Source organism: Scyliorhinus torazame, chromosome 16 (genome assembly GCF_047496885.1).
Source record: "Scyliorhinus torazame isolate Kashiwa2021f chromosome 16, sScyTor2.1, whole genome shotgun sequence".
NCBI classification, from domain to species: domain Eukaryota; kingdom Metazoa; phylum Chordata; class Chondrichthyes; order Carcharhiniformes; family Scyliorhinidae; genus Scyliorhinus; species Scyliorhinus torazame.
In genome coordinates, this window is record NC_092722.1 from 98,413,096 (window position 1) to 98,432,318 (window position 19,223).

The following is a 19,223-nucleotide window of genomic DNA, read 5'->3' on the forward strand; positions in this document are numbered from 1 at the left end:
GAGAAGCATCAGGATAGATAAGTCCCCCTGGGCCAGGCAGGATATACCCAAGGTTACTACGAGAAGCAAGGGAGGAGATTGTTGGCGATGCTCTTTGCATCCTCACTCTCCACTGGAGTAGTACCGGGATGATCAGAGGGGAGGCGAATGTTGTTCCCCTGTTCAAGGGAATAGGGAAATCCCTTGGAATTACAGACCAGTCAGTCTTACGTCTGTGGTGAGCAAAAATGCTGGAAAGGATTCTGAGAGATTGGATTTATGATTATTTAGAAAAACATAGTTTGATTAAAGATAGTCAGCATGGCTTTGTGAGGGGCAGGTCATGCCTCACAAGCCACATTGAATTCTTTGAGGATGTGACGAGACACATTGAAGAAGGTCGGGCAGTAGATGTGGTGTATATGGATTTTAGTAAGGCAGTTGGTAAGGTTCCCCATGGTAGGCTCATTCAGAAAGTTAGGGGGGCATGAGATACAGGCAAATTTGGCTGTCTGAATACAGAATTGGCTGGCCGAAAGAAGACAGCAAGTGGTAGTGGATGGAAAGTATTCCGCCTGGAGTTCAGTGACTAGTTGTGGCCCGCAGGGATCGGTTCTGGGACCTCTGCTCGTTGTGGTTTTTTATAAATGACTTGGATCAGGAAGTGGATGGTGTGGGTTAATAAGTTTGCCATGACACAACAGTTGGTGGAGTTGTAGATACTGTCAAGGGCTATTGCAGGTTACAACATGACATTGACAGGATGCAAAGCTGGGCTGAGAAGTGGCAGATGGAGTTCAACCAAGATAAATGTGAAATGATTCCTTTTGGAAGGTCAAATTTGAATGCTGAATACATGGTAAAAAGGCAGGAGGAACAGAGGGATCTTGGGGTCCACGTACATCGATCCCTCAAAGTTGCCACTCAGGTTGATAGGGTTGTTAAGAAGGTGTATGGTATGTTGGCTTTTATTAACAGGAGGATTGAGTTTTAAGAGCTGTGAGGTTTTGCTGCTGCTTTATAAAATCCTGGTTAGACCACACTTGGAATACTGTGTCCAGTTTTTGGTCGCCTCATTATAGGATGGATGTAGATGCTTTGGAGAGGGTTCAGAGGGGATTTACCAGGATGCTGCCTGGTCTTAAGGGCATGTATTATGAAGAAAGGTCGCGGGAGCTAGAGATCTTCTCACTGAGTGAAGAAGGAAGAGCGGGGACTTGATAGAGATTGAGGGCAGCACAGTGGGCTAAATCGCTGGCTTTTAAAGCAGAGTACGAAGTCTTACAACACCAGGTTAAAGTCCAACAGGTTTGTTTCGATGTCACTAGCTTTCAGAGCGCTGCTCCTTCCTCAGGTTAAAGCAGACCAAGGGTAGGCCAGCAGCAGTTTAATTCCCTGTACCAGCCTCCCTGAACAGGCGCCGGAATGTGGCGACTAAGGACTTTTCACAGTAACTTCATTGAAGCCTACTTGTGACAATAAGCGATTTTCATTCCATTTCATTTCACTTTTCCCCAGGGCGGAAATGGCTGTCATGAGGGGGCATAATTTTAAGGGTGATTGGAGGGAGGTAGAGGGGGAGATGTCAGAGGTAGGTTCTTTACACAGAGAGTGGTGGGTGTGTGGAATGCACTGCCAGCAGAGGTGGTGGAGTCAGAGTCATTTGGACATTTAAGCGACTCTTGGGACAGGTAAGGTTCTCAGATTAGGATAAATGGTCGGCACAACATCATGGGCCGAAGGGCCTGTACTGTGCTGTACTGTTCTATGTTCTAAGTATAGCCTGCAGCCAGGTCTCCATAATGGCTTTCAGATCAGGTTAATTTACTTCATGGTTCCTTGTAATTAGTTTACTATCTGATAGATTACTATATGAATGGTTATGCATATCTAGATGTAATCTTTTTTATTCTATCTTTGTAACATTTCGTCACGATTCTTTGCATGATCTTAGGATTTTTTTTTCTGTCCATTCCTGCCTTTCTCAAACCTACATTTCCCATATTACTATTTTCCTCTCTTCCCTCTTCTCTACTCTTGATCCCTTGTTCCTACTATTTAGGAGTGGCAAATGTTACAATATTAACCAGAATTGCACAGTATTCGCAGGGGGCACCGGTGGCACAGTGGTTAACACTGCCGCCTCACAGCGCCAGAGACCCGGGTTCAATTCCAGCCTTGGGTGACTGTGGAGTTTGTATTTCTCCCTGTGTAAGCGCAGGTTTCCTCCTCCGGGTGCTCCGGTTTCCGGGGTTAGGGCAGGGTGTGCACCTGGGTAGGGTGCTCTGACAGAGGGTTGGGTGCAGACTCGATGGGGCCTCTGAACTGCAGGTCTAAACAGAAATTTAACAGAACATCTGTTTTTGAATTCTATCATCTAGAAATGAACCACATCCCACTCCACATCTCTTTCACTATCCCCCCTCAGTCCATCGCCCGGATATTTCTGAACCTCATTACTCCCCTTCCCTGTCTCCCCCCTCTCCGCGTGCACGCCTCTTTCCCCAGAGTCACCTCATCCCCCACAACCCAGGGGTCCATCATTCCCCCCACTCTCCCATGGCTTCCTCATTTCAACCTTCCCCCTCATTCTCCCCTTCCCCACATTAACCACTCCACATATCCCCTCATTTCCCTGCTCCCCCACGACCCCATCACTCCCCCCTCCCGCGATCTATCTAGCACCTCACCCTCTCTCTCTCCGGCCCCTCTCTCGCTCTCTCTCTCTCTCCGGCCCCTCTCTCGCTCTCTCTCTCTCTCCGGCCCCTCTCTCGCTCTCTCTCTCTCTCCGGCCCCTCTCTCTCGCTCTCTCTCTCTCTCGCCGGCCCCTCTCTCTCGCCGGCCCCTCTCTCTCGCCGGCCCCTCTCTCTCGCCGGCCCCTCTCGCCCCCCTCTCTCTCGCACGCCCCTCTCTCTCGCCGCCCCTCTCTCTCGCCGGCCCCTCTCTCTCGCCGGCCCCTCTCTCTCGCCGGCCCCTCTCTCTCGCCGCCCCGCCCCTCTCTCTCGCCGGCCCCTCTCTCTCGCCGGCCCCCTCTCTCTCGCCGGCCCCTCTCTCTCGCCGGCCCCCTCTCTCTCGCCGGCCCCCTCTCTCTCGCCCGGCCCCCTCTCTCTCGCCGGCCCCTCTCTCTCGCCGGCCCCCTCTCCTCTCTCGCCGGCCCCCTCTCTCTCGCCGGCCCCCTCTCTCCTCGCCGGCCCCTCTCTCCTCGCCGGCCCCTCTCTCTCGCCGGCCCCTCTCTCTCGCCGGCCCCTCTCTCTCCGCCGGCCCCTCTCTCTCCGCCGGCCCCTCTCTCTCGCCGGCCCCTCTCTCTCGCCGGCCCCCTCTCTCTCGCCGGCCCCTCTCTCTCTCGCCGGCCCCTCTCTCTCGCCGGCCCCTCTCTCTCGCCGGCCCCTCTCTCTCGCCGGCCCCCTCTCTCTCGCCGGCCCCTCTCTCTCGCCGGCCCCTCTCTCTCGCCGGCCCCTCTCTCTCGCCGGCCCCTCTCTCTCGCCGGCCCCTCTCTCTCGCCGGCCCCTCTCTCTCGCCGGCCCCCTCTCTCTCGCCGGCCCCTCTCTCTCGCCGGCCCCTCTCTCTCGCCGGCCCCCTCTCTCTCGCCGGCCCCTCTCTCTCGCCCGGCCCCTCTCTCTCGCCGGCCCCTCTCTCTCGCCGGCCCCTCCTCTCTCGCCGGCCCCCTCTCTCTCGCCGGCCCCCTCTCTCTCTCGCCGGCCCCCTCTCTCTCGCCGGCCCCTCTCTCTCCGCCGGCCCCTCTCTCTCGCCGGCCCCTCTCTCTCGCCGGCCCCCTCTCTCTCGCCGGCCCCTCTCTCTCGCCGGCCCCTCTCTCCTCGCCGGCCCCTCTCTCTCGCCGGCCCCTCTCTCTCGCCGGCCCCCTCTCTCTCGCCGGCCCCTCTCTCTCGCCGGCCCCCTCTCTCTCGCCGGCCCCTCTCTCTCGCCGGCCCCTCTCTCCTCGCCGGCCCCTCTCTCCTCGCCGGCCCCTCTCTCTCGCCGGCCCCCTCTCTCTCGCCGGCCCCCTCTCTCCCCCTCGCCGGCCCCCTCTCTCCTCGCCGGCCCCTCTCTCTCGCCGGCCCCCTCTCTCTCGCCGGCCCCCTCTCTCTCCGCCCGGCCCCCTCTCTCTCGCCCGGCCCCCTCCTCTCTCGCCGGCCCCCTCTCTCTCGCCGGCCCCTCTCTCTCGCCGGCCCCTACTCTCTCGCCGGCCCCTCTCTCTCGCCCGGCCCCTCTCTCTCGCCGGCCCCCTCTCTCTCGCCGGCCCCTCCTCTCTCGCCGGCCCCTCTCTCTCGCCCGGCCCCCTCTCCTCTCGCCGGCCCCTCTCTCTCCGCCGGCCCCTCTCTCTCGCCGGCCCCTCTCTCTCGCCGGCCCCTCTCTCCTCGCCGGCCCCTCTCTCTCTCGCCGGCCCCTCTCTCTCGCCGGCCCCTCTCTCCTCGCCGGCCCCTCTCTCTCGCCGGCCCCTCTCTCTCGCCGGCCCCTCTCTCTCGCCGGCCCCTCTCTCTCGCCGGCCCCTCTCTCTCGCCGGCCCCCCTCTCCTCTCGCCGGCCCCTCTCTCTCTCCGGCCCCTCTCTCTCTCCGGCCCCCTCTCTCTCTCCCGGCCCCTCTCTCTCTCCGGCCCCTCTCTCTCTCCCGGCCCCTCTCTCTCTCCGGCCCCCTCTCTCTCTCCGGCCCCTCTCTCTCTCCGGCCCCCTCTCTCTCTCCGGCCCCCTCTCCCTCTCTCCGGCCCCCTCTCTCTCTCCGGCCCCTCTCTCTCTCCGGCCCCTCTCTCTCTCCGGCCCCCTCTCTCTCTCCGGCCCCTCTCTCTCTCCGGCCCCTCTCTCTCTCCGGCCCCCTCTCTCTCTCGGCCCCTCTCTCTCTCCGGCCCCTCTCTCTCTCCGGCCCCTCTCTCTCTCCGGCCCCCTCTCTCTCTCTCTCCGGCCCCTCTCTCTCTCTCCGGCCCCTCTCTCGCCGGCCCCTCTCTCTCTCCGTCCCCTCTCTCTCTCCGGCCCTCTCTCTCTGGCTCCTCTCTCGCCGGCCCCTCTCTCTCTCCGGCCCCTCTCTCTCTCCGGCCCCTCTCTCTCTCCGGCCCTCTCTCTCTCTCCGGCCCCTCTCTCTCTCCGGCCCCTCTCTCTCTCCGGCCCCTCTCTCTCTCCGGCCCCTCTCTCTCTCCGGCCCCTCTCACGCCGGCCCCCTCTCTCTCTCCGGCCCCTCTCTCGCCGGCCCCTCTCTCTCTCCGCCCCTCTCTCTCTCCGGCCCCTCTCACCGCCGGCCCCTCTCCTCTCTCCGTCCCCTCTCTCTCTCCGGCCCTCTCTCTCTGGCTCCTCTCTCGCCGGCCCCTCTCTCTCTCCGGCCCCTCTCTCTCTCCGGCCCCCTCTCTCTCTCCGGCCCCTCTCTCTCTCCGGCCCCTCTCTCTCTCCGGCCCCTCTCTCTCTCCGGCCCCTCTCACGCCGGCCCCTCTCTCTCTCCGGCCCCTCTCTCGCCGGCCCCCTCTCTCTCTCCGGCCCCTCTCTCTCTCCGGCCCCTCTCTCTCTCCGGCCCCTCTCACGCCGGCCCCTCTCTCTCTCCGGCCCCTCTCTCTCTCCGGCCCCCTCTCTCTCTCCGGCCCCTCTCTCTCGCCGGCCCCTCTCTCGCCGGCCCCTCTCTCGCTCTCTCTCTCCGGCCCCTCTCTCACTCTCTCTCTCCCCCCACCCCCATGGCTCTCTCTCTCTCACCCACCCCCATGGCTCTCGCCCTCATCCACCCCCATGGCTCTCTCTCTCACCCACCCCCATGGCTCTCTCTCTCTCACCCACCGCCATGGCTCTCTCTCCCCCCCACCCCCCATGCCTCTCTCTCTCTCACCCGCTCCCATGGCTCTCTGTCTCACCCTCCCCCATGGCTCTCTCACCCACCCCCATGGCTCTCTCTCTCACCCACCGCCATGGCTCTCTCTCTCACCCACCGCCATGGCTCTCTCTCTCCCCCCCCCGCCCCCATGCCTCTCTCTCTCTCACCCGCTCCCATGGCTCTCTGTCTCACCCTCCCCCATGGCTCTCTCTCTCACCCACCCCATGGCTCTCTCTCTCTCTCTCACACACCCCCATGGCTCTCTCTCTCTCTCTCACCCACCCCCATGGCTCTCTCTCTCTCTCTCCACCCACCCCCATGGCTCTCTCTCTCTCCCAACCCCATGGCACTCTCTCTCTCCCACCCCCATGGCACTCTCTCTCCCACCCCCATGGTTCTCTCTCGCTCCTGTCGCCCCCATGGCTCCCTGTCGCCCCCATGGCTCCCTCTCGCCCCCATGGCTCCCTCTCGCCCCCATGGCTCCCTCTCGCCCCCATGGCTCCCTCTCGCCCCCATGGCTCCCTCTCGCCCCCATGGCTCCCTCTCGCCCCCATGGCTCCCTCTCGTCCCATGGCTCCCTCTCGTCCCCATGGCTCTCCCTCAACCCCCCCTCCTCCCCCCCCCATGGCGGGCTCTCTCTCACCCCTCCCCATGGCTCTCTCTCAACCCCCCCCCCAACCCGATCTGGCTCTCTCTCAACCCCCCCCCCCCCACATGGCTCTCTCTCAACACCCCCATTGGCTCTTTCTCACCCCCCCATGGCTCTCTGTCACCGCCCCCCCCCCATGGCTTTCTCTCTTCCCCCCCACCCCAAGGGTCTCTCTCTCTCTCTTCACTCCCCCCCCCAAGCATCTCTCTCTCCACCCACACCCCGAGTCTCTCTTTCACCCCCCCACCGTGTCCCTCTTTCTCCCCCCCCCCCGCCGAGTCCCCCATTCTCCCCCCCCCCGCCGAGTCCCCCATTCTCCCCCCCCCCCGCCGAGTCCCCCATTCTCCCCCCCCCGCCGAGTCCCTCATTCTCCCCCCCCCCCGCCGAGTCCCTCATTCTCCCCCCCCCCCCGCCGAGTCCCTCATTCTCCCCCCCCCCCCGCCGAGTCCCTCATTCTCCCCCCCTCCCAGAGTCTCTCTTTCTCCCCCCCCCCCCCCCCCCCGAGTCTCGCCTTCACCCCCCACGTCTCTTTCTCTCCCATCCCCACCCCCGCCCCCCGAGTCTCTCTTTCTCCAACCCCGCCCCCCCCCCCGTCTCTTCTCCTACCCCCAGGTCTCTTTCTCCACCTACAACCCCCCCCGCCCCCGAGTCCTCTCTTTCTCTCCCCCCCCCACCCCAGAGTCTCTCTTTCCCCCCCCACCCCCCCGAGTCTCACGTTCTCCCCCCCCCCCGGCCCGAGTCTCTCTATCTCCTCTCCCCCACACCCCCCCCGAGTCTCTCTTTCTCCCCGCTCCCCCCCGGGTCTCTCTTCCCCCCCCACCGAGTCTCTCTCTCTCTCCCCCCCCCCCCCCCGAGTCTCTTTCTCCCCCCCGCCCGAGTCTCTCTTTCACCCTCCCCCCCCCCCCCCCCCGAGTCTCTCTTTCACCCCCCCAACCAACCCCCCCCCCCCGCCCGAGTCTCTCTTTCACCCCCCCCCCCCGAGTCTCTCTTTCTCCCCCCCCAACCAACCCCCCCCCCCCCCCCGCCGAGTCTCCCCCCCCCCCCAACGCCGGGTCTCTCATCTGCCCCCCCCCACCCCGAGTCTGTTTCCCCCCCCCCACCGATTCGCTCTTCCCCCCCCCGTCTCTTTCCCTCCCCCTTCTCTCTTCTCCCCCCCCCGTCTCTCTTTCTTCCGCCCCCCCCTCCGAGTCTCTCCCTCCCCCCCCCCCCCCCCCCCGAGTCTCTTTTTCTCTCCAGCCCCCGTCTCTTTCTCCCCCCCAACCAACCCCCCCCCCCCCGAGTCACTCTCCCCTCCCCCCCCCCGCCGAGTCTCTTCCCCCCCCGTCTCTTTCCCTCCCCCAGTCTCTCTTTCTTCCGCCCCCCCGTCTCTCTTTCCCCCCCGTCTCTCGTCCCCCCCCTCCCAGAGTCTCTCGTTGCCCCCCCCCCCCCCCGAGTCTCTCGTTGCCCCCGCCCCCCGAGTCACTATTTCTCTCCCCCCCCCCCCCCCCCCCGAGTCTCTTTCTCCCTCCCCCCTCCCCCTCCCCGGACTCTCACTTTCTCCCTCTCCCCTCCCCCCCGAATCTCTCTTTCTCCCTCCCCCATTCTCTCTTTCTCCCCCCCCCCCCCCCCCGAGTCTCTCTTTCTCCCTCTCCCCCTCCCCCCCCCAGTCTCTCTTTCTCCCCCTCTCCCCCCCACACCCCCCGAGTCTCTCTTTCTCCCTCTCCCCCTCCCCCCTCCCCCAGAGTCTCACTTTCTCCCTCTCCCCTCCCCCCCCCCAGTCTCTCTTTCTCCCTCTCCCCTCCCCCCCCCCAGTCTCTCTTTCTCCCCCTCTCCCCCCCCCACACCCCCCCGAGTCTCTCTTTTCTCCCTCTCCCCCCCCACACCCCCCGAGTCTCTCTTTCTCCCTCTCCCCTCCCCCCGTCTCTCTTTCTCCCTCCCCCTCCCCAGTCTCTCTTTCTCCCTCCCCCAGTCTCTCTTTCTCCCCTCCCCCCCTCCCCCAGTCTCTCTTTCCTCCCTCTCCCCCTCCCCCCCCCGAATCTCTCTTTCTCCCTCCTCCCCCCCCCCCAGTCTCTCTTTCTCCCTCTCCCCTCCCCCCCCGAATCTCTCTTTCTCCCTCCTCCCCCCCCCCCAGTCTCTCTTTCTCCCTCTCCCCTCCCCCCCCCGAATCTCTCTTTCTCCCTCCTCCCCCCCCCCCAGTCTCTCTTTCTCCCTCTCCCCTCCCCCCCCGAATCTCTCTTTCTCCTCCCCCTCTCCCCAGTCTCTCTTTCTCCCTCCCCCCCTCCCCCAGTCTCTCTTTCTCCCTCTCCCCTCCCCCCCCGAATCTCTCTTTCTCCCTCCCCCCACTCCCCCCAGTCTCTTTTTCTCCCTCTCCCCCCCCGCGCCCCCCCCCCCCCCCCCCGGGAATCTCGCTTTCTCCCTCTCCCCCGCGCCCTCGGTCACTCTTTCTCTCGCTCACCCACCGCCGCTGCTCCGCTCAAACCATCCGTTCCATCCGGGACCTGGGCGTCAGCGGTTGGTCATTGACGCCATAGCGACCCCCGTCACTGCGGGAGGGAGGGTTCGGAGAGTTCTGACAGAATCTATAACTCGTCATCATGTGGACTGCAGTTCGTACACAATCCATACTTCCTCATCATATAGACTGCAGTTCAGACAGAATCCATACCTCCTAAACACAGATTGCAGTTCATATAGAATCCCCGCTCCTCATCACATGGACTGCACTTCATCCAGATTCAATACCTCCTCATCACACAGACAGCAGTTCAACCAGAATCCATACCTCCTCATCACATAGACTGCAGTTTATCCAATATCCATACCTCCTCATCACATATACGACACTTCATCCAGAATCTATACCTCCTCATCATATAGACTGCAGTTCATATAGAATCTCCCCTCATCACATAGACTGTAGTTCGTATCGAATCCATACTTCATCATTAGATAGACTACACATATACTCTATAGATAGAGTTCATCCAGACTCTCCCCCTCCTCGTCACATAGATTGCAGTTCATCCAGAATCTACGCCTGCTCAGCACATAGACTGCAGTTCATATGGAATCTGTACCTCTTGATCACATTTACTGCACTTAATACAGAACCTATACCTCCTCATCACAGAGGGCAGTTGATCCAGAATCTCCCCCTCCTCATCATGTAGATTGCAGTTCACACAGAATCTAACCCATCTCATGAAATAGATTGCACGTCATGCAGAATCAATACTTCCTCATCACACAGACAACAGTTCATCCTGAATCCATACCTCATCATTACATAGGCTGCAGTTCATCCAATATCCATACCTCCTCATCACATATACTACACTTCATCCAGAATCCATTCCTCCTCATCACACAGACTGCACTGCAGACAACATCTCCCCCTCCTCATCATACAGACTGCAGTTCATATAGAATCCATTCCTTCTCATCACATAGACTGCAGTTGATCCAGAATCTCCCCCGCCTCATTATGTAAACTGCAATTCATACAGAATTTATCCCTCCTCATCCCATAGACTGCACTTCATCCAGAGTCCATACCTCCTCATCACATAGACTGCAGTTCATCCAACATCCATACCTCTTCATCACATATACTACACTTCATCCAGTATCTATACCTCCTCATCGCATAGACGGCAGTTGATCCAGAATCTCCCCCTCCTCATCAGATAGACAGCAGTTCATACAGAATCTCCCGCTCCTAATCACATAGACTGCAGTTCACATCGAATCCATAACTCCTCATCACATAGACTGTAGTTCAGACAGAATCTATACCACCTCATCACATAGACTGCAGTTCAGACAGAATCTCCCCCTCCTCATCATATAGACTGGTGTTCATCCAGAATCTATACCTCCTCAACACATAGACTGCAGTTCTTCCAGAATTTCCCCCTCCTCATCACATAGACTGCAGTTCATACAGAATCTCCCCCTCATCATCGCATAGACTGCAGCTCATATAGAATCCATACCTCCTCATCACAAAGACTGCAGTTCATCCAGAATCTATACCTCCTCATTACATAGACGGCAGTTCATTTAGAATCCATACCTCCTCATCACCTAGACTGCAATTCATACAGAATCTCCCCCTCATCATCGCATAGACTGCAGCTCATATAGAATCCATACCTCCTCATCACATAGACTGCTGTTCATCTAAAATCTCCCCTCCTCATCGCATAAACTGCACGTCATATAAAATCTCCCCCTCATCATCACATAGATTGCAGTTCATCCAGAATCTCCACGTGCTCATCACAGAGACTGCAGTTCATATGGAATCTATACCTCCACATCACAGACTGCAGTTCATCCGGAATCATCCCCTCCTCATCACATAGACTGTAGTTCAAATTGAATCCATACTTCCTCATCAGATAGACTGCAGTTCATATAGAATCTCCCCGTCCTCATCACAGAGACTAAAGTTCATATAGAATCCATTCTTTCTCACCACATATACTGCACTTCATACAGAATCCATGACTCCTCATCACATAGACTGCAGTTCATCCAGAATGTCCCCCTCCTCATTACATTGGCTGCTCTTCATACAGAATCCATACCTTCTCATCACATAGACTGCAGTTCATCCAGAATGTCCCCTCCTCATCACATAGGCTACACTTCATACAGAATCCATACCTCCTCATCACATAGACTGCAGTTCATTGAGAATCATGACCTCCTCATCACATAGACTGCAGTTCATCCAGAATCCATACCTCCTCATCACACAGACTGCAGTTCATCGAATATCCATACTTTCTCATCACATGTACTGCAGTTCATACAGAATCCCCTCTCCCTCATCACTGACTGCAGTTCATAAAGAAACTCCTCCTCATCATATAGACTGCAGTTCATACAGAATCCATACCTCCTCATCACATAGACTGCAGCCAACCCAGAATTCATACCTCCTCATCACAGACTGCAGTTCATCCAGAATCTCCCCCTCCTCATCACAAAGACTGCAGTTCATATAGAATCTCCCCATCCTCATCACATAGACTGCAGTTCATATAAAATCCATATTTCCTCATCAGATAGACTGCAGTTCATCCAGAATCACCCCCTCTTCACCACATAGGCTGCAGTTCATCCAGAATCACCCCCTCCTCACCACATATACTGCAGTTAATACAGGATCCATATCTACTCATCACATACACTGCAGTTCATTTTGAATCTCCCCCTCCTCATCACATGGACTGCAGTTCATATGGAATCCATACCTCCTCATCACATGGACTGCAGTTCATCCAGAATCTCCCCCTCCTCACCACATATACTGCAGTTAATATAGAATCCATATCGACTCATCACATACACTGCTGTTCATCGAGAATCTCCCCCTCCTCATCACATGGACTGCAGTTCAGACAGAATGTACCCCTCCTCATCACCGAGACTGCAGTTCATTTGGAATCCATACCTCCTCATAACATGGACTGCAGTTCATCCAGAATCTCCCACTCCTCATCACATATGCTGCAGATCATCCAGAATCTCCCCCTAATCACAGACTGCAGTTCATACAGAATCCGTTACTCCTCATCATACAGACTGCAGTTCATGCAGAATCTATACCTCCTCATCACAGTCTGCAGTTCATATAGAATCCATATTTCCTCATCATATAGATTGCAGTTCATATAGAATCTCCCCCTCCTCATCACATAGACTTCAGTTCGTATAGAATCCATATTTACTCATCAGATAGACTGCAGTTCATCGAGAATCTCCCCCTCCTCATCACATGGACTGCAGTAGACAGAATTTACCCCTCCTCATCACATAGACTGCAGTTCATATGGAATCCATACCTCCTCATCACATGGACTGCAGTTCATCCAGAATCACCCCCTAATCACATAGTCTGCAGTTCAGACAGAATCTTCCCCTCCTCATCATATAGATTGCAGTTCATACAGAATCCATGACTCCTTATCACATAGACTGCAGTTCATCCAGAATCTATACCACCTCATCACATAGACTGCATTTCATACGGAATCCATACCTCCTCACCACATAGACTGCATTTCATCCAGAATCTCCCCGTCCTCATCACATAGACTGCATTTCACCCAGAAGCCATACCTCCTCATCATCACATGGACTGCATTTCACCCAGAATCCATACCTCCTAATCACATCGACTCCAGTTCATATAGAATCCATATCTCATCATCACTTCGACTGATGTTCAGACAGAATCTCCCCATCCTCATCATATAGACTGCAGTTCATCCAGAATCTATGCGTCCTCATCACATAGACTGCAGTTCATACAGAATCTCCACCTATTGGATTTGGTACTGGGTAATGAACCAGGACAGGTGTTAGATTTGGAGGTAGGTGAGCACTTTGGTGATAGTGACCACAATTCGATTACGTTTACGTTAGTGATGGAAAGGGATAGGTGTATATCGCAGGGCAAGTGTTATGTCTGGGGGAAAGGCAATTATGATGCGATAAGGCAAGACTTAGGATGCATCGGATGGAGAGGAAAACAGCAGGGGATGGGCACAATGGAAATGTGGACTTGTTCAAGGAACAGCTACTGCGTGTCCTTGATAAGTATGTACCTGTCAGGCAGGGAGGAAGTGGTCGAGCAAGGGAACCGTGGTTTACTAAAGCAGTCGAAACACTTGTCAAGAGGAAGAAGGAGGCTTATGTAAAGATGAGACATGAAGGTTCAATTAGGGCATTCAAGAGTTACAAGTTAGCTGGGAAGGGCCTAAAGAGAGAGCTAAGAAGAGCCAGGAGGGGACATGAGAAGTCTTTGGCAGGTAGGATCAAGGATAACCCCAAAGCTTTCTATAGCTATCTCAGGAATAAACAAATAACTAGGGTAAGAGTAGGGCCAGTCAAGGAAGTGGGAAGCTGTGCGTGGAGTCCGAGGAGATAGGAAAGGTGCTAAATGAATATTTTTCGTCAGTATTCACACAGGGAAAAGACAATGTTGTCGAGGAGAATACTGAGATCCAGGCTACTAGACTAGAAGGGCTTGAGGTTCATCAGGAGGAGGTGTTAGCAATTCTGGAAAGTGTGAAAATAGATAAGTCCCCTGGGTCGGATGGGATTTATCCTAGGATTCTCTAAGAAGCTAGGGAGGAGATTGCTGAGCCTTTGGCTTTGATCTTTAAGTCATCTTTGTCTACAGGAATAGTGCCTGAAGATTGGAGGATAGCAAATGTTTTCCCCTTGTTCAAGAAAGGGAGTAGAGACAACCCCGGTATCTATAGACCAGTGAGCCTTACTTCTGTTGTGGGCAAAATCTATGAAAGGTTGAAAAGAGATAGGATGTACAATCATCTGGAAAGGAATAATTTGATTAGAGATAGTCAACACGGTTTTGTGAAGGGTAGGTCGTGCCTCACAAACCTTATAGTGTTCTTTGAGAAGGTGACCAAACAGGTGGATGAGGGTAAAGCAGTTGATGTGGTGTATATAGATTTCAGTAAAAGTTTGATAAGGTTCCCCACGGTAGGCTACTGCAGAACATACGGAGGCATGGGATTCAGGGTGATTTAGCGGTTTGGATCAGAAATTGGCTAGCTGGAAGAAGACAAAGGGTGGTGGTTGATGGGAAATGTTCAGACTGGAGTCCAGTTACTAGTGGTGTACCACAATGATCTGTTTTGGAGCCACTGCTGTTTGTCATTTTTATAAATGACCTGGAGGAGGGTGTAGAAGTTTGGGTGAGTAAATAGAGGGTGAGTAAATTTGCAGATGACACTAAAGTCGGTGGAGTTGTGGACAGTGCGGAAGGATGTTACAAGTTACAGAGGGTCATAGATGAGCTGCAGCACTGGGCTGAGAGGTGGCAAATGGAGTTTAATGCAGAAAAGTGTGAGGTGATTCATTTTGGAAGGAATAACAGGAAGACAGAGTACTTCGCTCATGGTAAGATTCTTGACAGTGTGGATGAGCAGAGAGATCTCAGTGTCCATGTACATAGATCCCTGAAAGTTGCCACCCAGGTTGAGAGGGTTGTTAAGAAGGCGTACGGTGTGTTAGCTTTTATTGGTAGAGGGATTGAGTTTCGGAGCCATGAGGTCATGTTGCAGCTCTACAAAACTCTGGTGCGGCCGCATTTGGAGTATTGCGTGCAATTCTGGTCGCCGAATTATAGGAAGGACGTGGAAGCATTGGAAAGGGTGCAGAGGAGATTTACCAGAATGTTGCCTGGTATGGAGGGAAGATCTTATGAGGAAAGGCTGAGGGACTTGAGGTTGTTTTCATTAGAGAGAAGAAGGTTAAGAGGTGACTTCATTGAGGCATACAAGATGATCAGAGGATTGGATAGGGTTGACAGTGAGAGCCTTTTTCCTCGGATGGTGATGACTAGCACGAGGGGACATAGCTTTAAATTGAGGGGAGATAGATATAGGACAGATGTCAGAGGTAGGCTCTTTACTCAGAGAGTAGTAAGGGCATGGAATGCCGTGCCTGCAACAGTAGTGGATTCGTCAACACTAAGGTTCCGGGACACGGACCTGGACACCCTGGTGGATGAGGTGGAACGGAGAAGGGAGACCCTCTGCCCAAGACGTGGGCATCGACAGCCATCCAGCGCGGTGAGGCGCGGCTGGCGGGAGTGGCAGACCCCCCGGACGGGGGAGCAGTGCCGCAAGAAGCTGCTCAACCTCACCTGGGCTGCCAGGGTAAGTGCCATGAGGGTGCCCCCAGGGCCCCTCCTGGCACGGGGGGGGGGGGGGGGGGGGGAGTGGGGTGGTGGGGGGGTGGGGGGAGTGTTGGGGGGGATTGGGGCATCAGGGGCGGTGCTGGGGGGGACCAGGGGTGGTTGTGAGTGTTGGGGGGGACTGGGGCATCAGGGGCGATGTTGGGTGGTCAGGGGGGTTTGGGGGGGGTCACGGTGCCCAACTATCTACTCGACCCACATGAGCCCCGGGACCCTCCTGGAGCAAAGCCATGGCGTGCTGTTGCCTGAACCAGCAACAATGTTGTCTATATCTGCATGCCCTGATGATACCCGCCTAATGGTGAGGCTTTGGAGCGGGTGCAGAGGAGATTTACCAGGATGTTGCTTGGTATGGAGGGAAAATCTTATGAGGAAAGGCTGATGGACTTGAGGTTGTTTTCGTTGGAGAGAAGAAGGTTAAGAGGAGACTTAATAGAGGCATACAAAATGATCAGGGGGTTAGATAGTGTGGACAGTGAGAGCCTTCTCCCGCGGATGGAAATGGCTGGCACGAGGGGACATCGCTTTAAACTGAGGGGTAATAGATATAGGACAGAGGTCAGAGGTAGGTTCTTTACGCAAAGAGTGGTGAGGCCGTGGAATGCCCTACCGGCAACAGTAGTGAACTCGCCAACATTGAGGGCATTTAAAAGTTTATTGGATAAGCATATGGATGATAATGGCATAGTGTAGGTTAGATGGCTTTTGTTTCGGTGCAACATCGTGGGCCGAAGGGCCTGTACTGCGCTGTATCGTTCTATGTTCTATGTTTATCCAACCCCCCCCCCCCCCCCCCCCCCCCACCCCCCGCAGGACAAGACAGCGCACAACCAGCGTGAGCGCATGAGAACCGGAGGGGGGTTTCCTGTCCTGCACCCCCTATCTGTTCACGAGCAGAGGGCCTTGGACCTCGCTGGGGGATCCGCCACCCAGGAGGTCGCGTCATACCAGGTCGGAGGCGCAGAAGCAAGTGAGAGAACCCTGCATGTCCTCCCCACCCGCAACCCGTCATCGCCCCCTCACACTCTGGCCACTGCACCCTCGATCCCATCCCCCCTCACACTTTGGCCACTGCACCCTAGATCTCATCCCCCCTCACATTCTGGCCATTGCACCCCCGATCCCCTCCCCCTTCACACTGTGCACCCACCACCACCATACACCCGGGCCACCGTGTCTAACGAACCCCAAATCTTTTATGTTCCCCAGGGCCACCCGCCGAACCTTCAGGGACGTCTTGCAGCGCAACATCGCCAACCGCAACTGCACCCAGGGACGCACGCCAGAGGTTGGCAGTCGGTCGGACAGGAGGGCAGATCTCACAGTCTGGGACACAGGACCGGGACGCTCAGACCACCGGGACAGACATTAGTGAGGGGCACAGGGTGGACGGTCATGCCGAAGCCCACATCACGGCCACACACCCGCTAGATCCAACTGGAGGTCAAGACGACATGGCCCGCATGGAGCTTGCGCCGGGCCATGAGGGGGACCAGTACACACCAGACTTCCTGACGGATGATGACCTTGAGCTTGCGGCACTGCTGTCTCCCACACTGTTCACCATCACAGAGACACCCACCTCGGTTGGGCATATAAGTGATGAGGCTCCCGGGTCACTGTCTGGTGCGCACCCCACAGCCGAGCCGGTACAGCAGGTGGAGTTTGGAGCAGCCGAGGGACTGGATGGTCGGAGGGCAGCCCAGGCCCAGCAACCAGCTGCCACCCAGACGGTTCCCGGGTTCCTGGATGTAATTGACCCACCCGGACAACCGATGCATGTGGACACCCAGGGACTGAATAACGGGGTGAGGGCCATCTTCCAGGACCTGCACACACAGCTGGAGGAGTCTATCCGCGTCCAGGAGCAGGGAGTGGTGCCGCTCATCGCAGCCACCCAGGCCGACACCGCACGGGTGGCGTCCGCGGTGGAGGCAATGGGTGAAAGGGTTTCGGCCATGGGTCAGGTTCTGCAAGGCGTTGGGCTTACCGTGCACGCGTCATCCATGGCCCAGGAGAGGGTTGCCCCCTCACAGGCAGCCATGCGCCAGAGCCAACAGGACATTGCCGCCACTCTCGGGGCCCTGGCTGAGTCTCACCATGCCATGGCCCAGTCCCAGCAAGCGATGGCACTGTCCCAGCAGTCGGTTGCGGAGAGCACTGACCGCCTTGCGCACGTGATGGATGGCGTCGGGCCGTCACAGGTCGAGATCGCACAGACAGGAATGTGGCACTCCCTGGGCCCCGTCTTGGCGAACATTCGGACCATGGTCGATACCGCTGCAGGCCTCCAGGACTGGCAGCGCCAGGTGTCGGTGGTGCAACGGGGCATGTCTCCGAGCGCAAATCCGTCCCACAGTGAGGCCCGGGGGCCACCGGGCTCCCCGAGGGAGGAGGAGGTTCTGGGGCCCGTCCCGGTAGCTCCATCAAAGGACGTCCCGGTACACTCGGCCTCCCCCCGTTCCGTCCCTGGCGCATCTGGTGGGGAGCGGGCAGGTCAGGGTGGCACCACGCCATCCAGCATGCCCGCAGAGCAGCCTGGCCGATCGAAGGCCGGGCCGCCCCAGGAAACGTGTGCCGACGGGGAGCCATGTTGAAGGGCGTGATTCACAGCAGTCCACCTCCACTCCTGCTGTACCATCTGGGAACACACCTAGACGTAGTGGTAGAGCCCGTAAGGCAAAGTCGTTAGGCACGTAAGAAGTTGGCACGGGTGCAGGGCACAGTCTAGTTGTAGTGGGTAGGGCACCTATGTTTACCACACGAATAAACGCACTGTTAAATCTGACTTGTAAGACTGTGTGCTGTGTCTGGTGCCAGGGGGCTCGTGAGGGTGCCCGATTGGCGTAGTGGTATACGAGCCGTTCAAGGTCTGTTCCGGATGTGCTGACCCTTTCCCCCCCTGCCTCCCATAATCGGACACCATTGTCCTCGGTACACCGACGCCAGCCACCCCACGGGCATGTGGTGAAATATCCGTCACGAAGGCTGTGACCACCGGAGTGCATGGTTCAGCCATAGCCATGAGTCAGACCTCGGCTGGCGAATCTGAGCACACAGCTCATCGCAGAGCGGGCTGTCATCATTCACCATGGCACTGATCACACCCGCTTACCCAATCATTACTGTTGTGCAATCCCGTAGTGCCGCAGTGGTAAGGTGATGTGGAATTGTTGCCGTGAACGCGGTGCGGGGGTGCGGGGGCAGGGGAGGTGTGTGGGGGGAGGGGGGGAGGTGGTGGGCACTGTGTGGTGCCCGTGTACAGGAGTGACGGTGCAAGTGGCAGTGTTCAGCGAATCCCACCCCCACAGTGCGTGAACAGTGCGGCCACCAACGCGTCGCGTGCCCGCTGTCCGCAGCGGTGCCGTCGTGCAGCCTCCTGGACGTAACGAGCAGCCGGGCAGTGCCTGTGTCCTGCGCCCCTCCCCCCACCCTGATGCGCCCCATCATCCTCATCCTCCGCATCCTCCTCTTCCCCATCCCCCTCGTTTGCGTTGGCTCCGATGCCGTCAGGTCCTCCCTCCGACTCCTCCACCATGTCATCTCCCCTCTGCATGGCAATGTTGTGCAGCGCACAGCAGACAACAACCATGTGACCGACCCTGTCGGGTTGGTACTGCAGGGCCCCTCCTGATCGGTCCAGGCATCTGAAGCGCATCTTCAGCAGCCCGAAGCACCGCTCCACCACACCCCTGGTTGCTGCATGTGCCTCGTTGTATAGGCTCTCCGCGTTGGTGTGAGGCCTTCGTATTGGCATCAGCAGCCATGACCTCAATGGATAGCCCTTGTCGCCCAGCAACCAGCCCGGGGGGGGCATCCATCGAACATTGCGGGGATGAATGACTGTGCCAGAATGTAGGCGTCATGCAGACTGCCGGGGTACTTTGCACACACGTGCATGATCTTCATGTGGGGGTCGCACACCACCTGAATGTTCATGGAGTATGCGCCCTTTCTGTTCATGAACACTTCCCTGCTGTCTGCAGGCGGGCGCATGGGGACGTGCACACCATTGATGACACCCTGGACCATCGGTATCCCGGCCACCTTGGCGAATCCACGTGCCCATGCTTCCTGTTGTGCTCGGTCCTCAGG

The 19,223-nt window shown here is 57.4% G+C and overlaps 1 protein-coding gene across 2 annotated transcripts in view; it reads right to left on the reverse strand.

The window, feature by feature from the left end:
- The window catches only part of slc25a16 (solute carrier family 25 member 16), a 156,344-nt gene extending 147,370 nt beyond the window's left edge, over positions 1-8,974 (reverse strand). The window contains exon 1 of one of the 2 annotated variants that reach the window (XM_072478775.1): positions 8,844-8,974. The gene's annotated coding sequence lies outside the window, so the exon portion shown is untranslated. The remainder of the gene's footprint in view (positions 1-8,843) is intronic. The other variant, XM_072478774.1, reaches the window with a different exon arrangement.
- Between the last annotated feature and the right edge of the window lie 10,249 nt (positions 8,975-19,223).